Here is an 8,766-nt window from a genome sequence, read left to right as displayed (position 1 = left end):
CAATTCTCTCCCAAAGCAAAGCTATCAACCAGGTAAGAAAATTCAGTAAATTCTCGATCGGGATCGAATTCACAGCGTACTGCACACACAGTAACCCAGCGAAGAGATCACAGTTAAAACCACTCGGCTAAATCCCAACACTTACTAAGAGAGGTTCAATTACAGAGCTAAGTTTTCCCAATTTTTCTGACTGTGACTCTCTGGACGCTGTAGAGTTCATGTAGCACCTACACATATTTGATATCGTACACTGCACACAAACTTATAGCAAAGCAATAAATACATCGCTTAACTGGGAGAAAGATTGTCACAGGTACAATTCTGTCCATCGGCCTTGGCATATAAATAGCACGGATAACATATTAAACATTACAAGACTTGCGGTTCGATGTCTTGAGTTGACCCAAAGTCGGGTCGATAGATAATCCTTCAGGAAATTAAAAATTTATAGTACTTTGGACCGACCTTATTTTTTGGTAGTACGACAGATTGAGGTCACAAGATAACACGCCTGAATACATGTAAGTTCCTGATGTTGTTTTTCTGACATGGCGCAACAAATATTGACTTAAATTAGTCCACACTTCTCTTTTCCGAGATCATTTTGATAAAGTGACAGAGTGCGGCGAGTTCGTTTTAAAGACATTTCCCGTTTCCGATGATTTGTCGCCAAAGGGATCCATGTATAAGTACCATAGGATTATACAATGTTTCAGGTCAGCTTAGTTTAATGTTCCACATCCAGTTTGGCTTCATGCGTGTGTTGCAAACTCGAGCTTTTTGACAGACCCTTGCAAATATTTTATATAGTATCCGGAGCCTGTGAAACTGTGTGGTTTTGCCTTGTACTTTCTTTCCCTTAACCCCCTGAGGTCGTATTTGGAATGCATGAACATGTAGCCTAGTTGTCAGTTCCTGCATAAAATTTTCATAAATTTTCAAGAAATCCGCAATTTCAAAGCTATCTTGGTCAAAATACGATATACGTCTATTGACTTGAACCTTGACCTACTTTTAGTGGACTGTGCAAACACTACCTAGACTCAGTATAAATCAGAGCAATTGTGTAAAACCTTAATCTACATCAAAGTAATAGGTTCCATGGTGAAAAACTCAGTATTACAAACACAAACACAAACAGCACATCACAGATAAACAGCAAACGAGTATCGGTACACACAACAAAGCCAAATCGGTATATGAAAAATATAAAGGCCTCCGGTGAAGACGACTGAGAAGTAATGGCAGGTGTTTCGAAAATTGTAAGCGCATTTTGCCTAACATGTGTCAACCGCCATATATCAATCTCTAAGTCAAAATAGGAAGTGTTCTTAATCTACATACAAGCGTCACCGATACCATCTGTGATAATTGTTTACGTAATACATACTCATCAATCAGTTTATGGCACCTGCCAAAAAGCCTTTGAATGTCGACAGAAGCCTTTTTCTTGGGTGTCCCTGATTGACAATCTTGCAAGTGGGATGACTGTATCTCTCCAAGAACTACATGCCCTAATATAACGAATAAGCTAGGAAATAAACACTCAGTAAGAGTATGACAGTTAAATATTGCTGTGAAGGTTCGGAATAGTGATGATAGTATAACGAATAAGATAGGAAATGTATACTCCATAGGAGGTTGACAGTAATGAATATTGTAGTAAAGGTTCGGAATATTGATGGTAGTAAAGTTGAAATCATCTCTCTTGTCCAGCAGCTTAAAAGCGATGACCTTTACAGTCATATCCAAGGAAAATATCCAAATAAGGAGCCAAACAATCAGGCTCTGTAGGTTCTTTTATCTCTAATTCAAAAGGATAAATCATAGAGGGATAGACAATGAACTTGGCTTAAATTGGCAATAAAAGAAATGACATCATCCGTGTACCTGAATGTCAAGTTGAAATCTGTAGTAACAAAGACCTTCTTCTGTTTGGCCAACTTCTTGATAAAATTTGCGTCATGTCAGTTACAGAACAACTCAGCGAACAAGGGAGCACAATTTGTTCCCATAGGTATTCCTGCACACTGTTTAGTAGTTTGTCCTCTAAATTCAACACATGCTGTCGATGAAGAAGTCCAGCATACTGATGATGTCTTTCTCTGTTTAAAATGTCCTAGGAGTAGTATTATTCTGAACAAAATACTTATCATTAAAGCCTAAGACTACATACTTATAATGGCGTGAAAAATCGAGATTGATTATGTTTTCGAGCGTTGTTTCAATTTACGGTGTGTTTTTTGGTGTATCGTGTAGAAAAGCCTAATGTAAGGCAGTTTATATATCCCACTGCCTATGGCAAACAAAAGCATAATGGCATACTATCATGCTCACGCAGATAAAACAACAGCCAGTACAAAGTCATGCTCCAGGCCATGTAAACAAGTCATTACCTAGTACTGTTCCTAACCAGTACCTGTTTCATTATAACCATTATTGGCCTTGGACCACCTAACGATTGATCTGAACTTCTTTCAAACTGCCCGCACTTATCAGTTTTCACTGCCAGAGGGGGCAATGAAAGTCACCACAAGAACTCATTTGTAATAAGATAACATCAGCTTATCTAGACGTTTGCTGTCAAAACAATCAACAGGACACAAATTAGTTGACATTGCAAGCGAATGTGGTTGGAAACAAGTTTCATTTTTGCAAGCAAAAGGTTGGGTAGAAATGGAGAATTGTGACACATTACTGGCAAATCAACTGTGATACTCGGACCTGAATATTGAAATCGCACTAGTTACTTTGAAACGAGAATCACCACAGCTGTTTTCTCGAATGGGCTTAGCGTTAGCACCAGCTTGACTTCTATCTTGTAGATTGAGGTCAATTTCTAGATGTGATCTTGCCGCCTGTAACTTCGCAACTACAATTAGGGACTGGTCGCTTTCATCGGCGCGGGGCGGTGTATTATTTTTTGCAATCGTCAAAAGTGGCTGACCCCCCTTTTTCCAACTTTCAAAAACAGGATGACCCTTGTACGACAAATGTAAGACATTGCATTTCACAAGACAAAATGAGAATAATTCAGTGACATACGGAACAAAAAATATCGCTCTGACAGAGATTCAGAGACGATATATGATTTTCATTGGAAGTCAACACTAGCTTAATGAATTCATATCAAACATAAAAAAATGCACCCTACTCTCACATTTTCGAATGGTCGATGCAACAAATAGAACATTCTCGACTTCAGAACACACACAAAACCAACAGATGCATTCCAGCTCATGCAACCAAACGGCAACATTTAAGGGCCTTGTTAAAGGCGAAACATTACGATACACTTAAACAATCATACAAAAAAACAAGAAAATACAAAATAAACAAGATTTTTTCGAGATAAAAGCAATGAAATGTGACAAAACAATTCTAGATCTTGTTTAATTATTACTAACTTTAGAACAATCGGATGAAATTTAAATGTTTTTGATTTTCATTTAATTACCTTCGAACCTTGAAATCGTAAAAAGTAAAAGGGAATCAAAACATTTTCAGGTCCCCCTGTAGGCAGATCAACTCTTTCAAGTGCCCCTCTACTATCCCCAAAAACTTTCAAATCCACCCTGAATTCCTCAGTCCCGTTACCGTTATCTGTGATCTTAGCCTACTTACATATATAAGAACCAGAAATATAGGCGTTGCACCTATGCCAAACTTCACAAAACCCACAACAGCTCCATCTCCGATTCATATGAGCATAGACAAACACAACCAGGCCGAGCAGTAGACACTCTAGCAACCCTACTTGAACAAACTGGACGTAAGTGAATCAACAGGGTAACACATACAATCAGTCAGTGCACACGTTTCAGTGCACAGGCTTTAGTAAACAACACATGCAGACCGACAAACAAACGCTTATCTTTCAAAGAATAGCTACCATAATTCGACTTTAACGGCATCGACAATCTCCAAATGTTGCATAAAAATCTTGCCTTTTTGAGTCACAGCGGTAGAAAAAAATGAAGTAGGAACTTTTGACAGACATGATTACAACAAATGTAAAGCTGTTTATTTATTTATTTATTTATTTATTTATTTCGAACTCCAACACAGATATGAAACAGCTCGAAACCATATAAAGCGCTTATAAAATGTTGTCACAGGACAAGAAAGCTTGAAACAACAAATGGCACACAGCGATTACAAAGCGTAAATCTAAAACAAACTCTTAGCCTTTTTAATAATCGGGAAGCAGATATATTGAAAATTGGCAGACATTGATAATAACTATTATATAGGTCGGAATGAGATTGAAAGTTAATTGCTGGTATATTTAACTCTACCACCAGGTTCGTGAAAGACCTTTCCAGCTGTCTATATAGTTGATCGCCCAGTAATGTTTCGATTGAAATTGGTTGGCAATCAAGAACGGAATTAATGATTTATGTAAAAATAAGGTCAAATTTTTATTTGCATTTTGTGCAAATAGATATGAAACTTCGAAATGTTGAAAGTAAAGATTTCTATGGAGCAAATACTCCGAAAAGTCACTCCGAGAGGGAAATAATTGATATCAGTCCTTAACATTTTTCTTGTTCAGCGAACGACTAACATAATGACCGTGTCACCAGGAGTCGAAGACGTGCAGTGCTCACTGTGCTGCCTGGCCTTAGCACTTAACCCCCGTTGTTGTGGTGGCAACTGTATTTCTATCAAATGAAGTTTTATTTCTTCTGCGGTGGGTCGAGATATTCTAATACGGCTTACAAACTCCCCAATTGGCGAAAAACACAATAAATAAAACACTTTTCTAGTGGACATCTTTTTTCAAATTCTAATTATTAGCCTTAGGTTCCCACGCCTTTCGGCTGGGCCCTATTTATTTCATTGGGGTTTTCTTTTTCTTCTTTTTACTTCTTTCTTCTTCTTCTTCCTCGTCAAATATTTGCAAGCTAATACACTTCTCAAACTTTGCACAGTAATCAGGGATAATGAGAGGTGGTGCACCTAACCATTGGATATTTAATTAATCACGTCACCAGACTGCCATATTGGATTTTTTTAAAACCTAAACGTGACTTTTGCTGGTGCTCTAGGGGTCTGGTCAACTTGACATTGGTGGTAGCAAGCCTCGCTAGCGGTAACGTGATCTTGGCTGCCTTATTTGATTTTCAAAAAATACCAATTTAATCTTTAAAAATTTAAACTCAAGATCCAATCGACCATTTGATTTTAAATTTTACACGTGTCATTACAAATGTGAGTACTATCACATTGGATCAGTTGCCGCCATATTGGATTGGCCGCCATATTGGAAGTTTTATAAATTGTATAAAGATCTTAAACTCTAGAACCAATGCACCATTTGATCTAAAATTTTGCAAATGTCATTATACTGTAAGTACTATCATGTTAGCGAGAGGCATTTGGATCGGTCACTCGGTTTGGCCACCATATTGGATTTTTCGCTAAAATCCAATTTTATCTACAACAATCACAAACTCCAGAACCAACATACCGTTTGAACTGAACTTTTATTCATGTCATCACTGGTTTGAGTAATAGCAAGTTTGCAAAAAGAATATGGATCAGTTTGACGGCCATATTGGTTTTTGTGAAAGACCTATAATAACCACCGAATAATGTTTACAAATCTTCTTTTCCAGAACCAAGTACCATTTGAATTGAAACATTGCTCGTCTCATCCTTAGTGTGGGTACTTTCAAGTTTGTCAAAGCCATATGGCTTGGCCACGTGAATTGGCGGCCATATTTGTTTTCAAAAAAAATTAACATAACCAAGAGATGGTATTCAAAATTATTCTTTACGAAAACAAAATTGTAATTATTCGTTTATATTGACGAGCACAGCGAAGATGACCTCAAAATACTAGTGTTCCGAAGCACAAAAGGTGATGACGTTGACGCAGGTTACCGTGACGTTGAACGACCGGACGAAAAATCCTGTTGTCTGTTAAGACATGACAAACTTAGCTTCTGCATGTGACAAAGGTTAAATACCTCAAATAATCAGAATTATCATACATGCTATGCCTGTATTGCCATTCTTCTATTGTTCAGACGGTACTGATATGAGCCCATATTTTAACTAGTGAAAATACGAATTATATTTTCACTGTAACCGAACTACTTTCAGCGACGCGGACGCGTGACCTTCGCTGTATGCATGACCTTCGTTGGTATATGTACATATAAAACAGCTGAGCGAATGAGACAAATGACAATCCGAAACGTCATTATGATTATTGTCAAAATTCTGTTGTTGCAGTCACTTCATGGGCATTGCCCTTAGGTACAAGTACAGTTGTACCAAAAACATACAAACAAACGTATTGAAAATTTGTATAATTTGCCGACACCTGTCAATTCACGGCCGGTCCCGTGGCGGTGCACGGTGCAGTGTTTTCGTGTCGTCTACGCTGCTGAATATTTACACCATGGAAGTATCATTACACGTAAAGATATCGGTTGACAGAGCATCATGATAGAATCGGTTTACGACAAGTTTCCTGTTGATGAGCTTAAAGTATCTGGGCGGTGAATGGCATCGTTACAGTCGTAAATGAGCCACGAAAATCCAACCGCACTGAAAATACTCGCGACAGACAAGGTTGAAGGTGCACATGATATTTCCGATTTGTACCTGTCAGTTCACAGGTCATGATCGTGTCTGGTGGCACCGATGCGGTGCGGGTTTCAGATACAATGTGCCATCTAGGGAAAGTCAAACTTTCGCTTCGGTTGTTAAAGGAAGTTTAGTTCTATATAGGCAAGCCAGGAAGGAAAATATACGAGCGGAAATACCTTTGAAATGTACTTTTATTCGTACAGCAACAAAATCACAAACGAGTTACGACACTACAGCTTACAGTGTACTCACTTCATGTTTTCACTAATCCGCTTACTGAGATGGTAAATTCGGCATATTTGACGTCTGGGAACATGTATAATTCTTCGAGATAAACTGACTGGTACGGGTATTATATCCACTGTATGTGCATTCATAGATGTCGCAGAGCTGCTTGCTCTCTGTGCTCTCAGCTGTTCATACTCGATAAGAGTTTGAGCGTGGCGCGAGTATTTTGACCCGATTTTGGCGGCCTCATAACTTTCACGCAGGGATGAGGTTATGTATTAAAACACGAAAACACACCCATTTTGTGGACTCCGCCTATGTTTCACATCCACCGTCATTTTAAACTAAAAATAAATCTTCTTCATATAGTGAAAACTGTGTCGACATCGTAATATTTAATTGTTTGCTGTAAAGTGCTCCATAAACCCTCCTTTGCAGTGGAATGGCCCAATAGCGGAATAATATCAAGAAGTGATACGGTTGTCATCACTCCTTAGCAACCAACTTTTTATAAGTACAGCCTAGAGGAAGCAAGGTCGATTTCAAGTTGATTTCGTTGCTAATTTCGGAGCGTCTGTAGGAAAACAGTCATAACCAAAGCATGCATGTATGATCACAGGCGACCCGATAAGTTCTGAGTTTTTCACACTGTTTTCTCTATCATTTCTCTTCTTTCTTCATGCTCTGAATGATCGGAATAAATAAAATAAATGGTTTATATAACCTAACCTAGCCTCTGTGACTCTTATTTATTTTACACTCCATTACAAGGACGTATATCTCTCATACACACATTCTGTAATTAATTAGTCAACACAACTAATTATGCTATCATTATATGGTTATGTATCAGAGGTGGTCAACATCGGAAAGATAGTGATGTTTTTAGTAACCATTCCTATCTTTCGCGATGTTGACCAACCCGTAAAATCCCTGATAAGTCCACGGATTAGCATAATTAGTTGTGTTGACTAATTAATTACAGCATGTGTGTATGAGAGATATACGTCCTTGTAATGGAGTGTAAAATAAATAAAGAGTCTCAGGTTAGGTTAGGTTAGGTTATATAAACCATTTATTTTATTTATTCCGATCATTCAGAGCATGAAGAAAGAAGAGAAAATGATAGAGAAAACAGTGTGAAAAACTCAGAACTTATTGGGTCGCCTGTGGTATGATAAATGGGTTATTACACGAAGTTAGGGCGATACCGCGTCGCAATTTTCGTGATGTGTCCGTATTTTGACTCGTTGCTGCGCAATCGTCAAAATACGGACACATAAAAATACTCGCGCCACGCTCTCGTGATGTGTCCGTATTTTGACTCGTTGCTGCGCAACTCGTCAAAATAAGGACACATCATGAGAATACGACGTGGTATCGCCCAAACTTCGTGTAATAACCCTAAAAATAACACGCATTGGGAATTTTACCACGAAATATCCAATAAAGGATTGTACAGACGCACATATGTATACATTTTTGTCTGATTGATATGATATGCTTACTATGAGTGTCACAAAGCCCGTGGCAAGACAGTGCAAACTCGACGTACTCGGCAATGAACTTTGTGGTTGTCTCCACAAGTGCGGGGCCAGCAGAGTACACTACAGGCGCGACTGCAAATACCCCGAGTACGAACTGCTTCTACTCTCATCCTGGGGTTCTGTCATTATTACAAATGTTATAGTGGAAAACAAAATGAAATTCATACCCAGAACAACTCGTGTCGACGTGTGAAGTTGGGTGGAGTGATATGTACCAAGTTCCTGCTTTTGTATTAACGTTTGATGTAGGATAGTGTCATTGACTTCTAAATAGTTTTTTATGCCGCACCACCAGTTCTGATTGGGTTAAGTTGTTTGCATCTTCATGGGTCAAAGATTCGTGTATTTGCGGAATAAATCTTGCTTAAGCTTTTCACTGCAATCACGG

Source organism: Ptychodera flava, chromosome 16 (assembly GCF_041260155.1).
Source record: "Ptychodera flava strain L36383 chromosome 16, AS_Pfla_20210202, whole genome shotgun sequence".
In the NCBI taxonomy this organism is placed as follows: Eukaryota; Metazoa; Hemichordata; class Enteropneusta; family Ptychoderidae; genus Ptychodera; species Ptychodera flava.
This window is presented reverse-complemented; position numbering follows the sequence as displayed.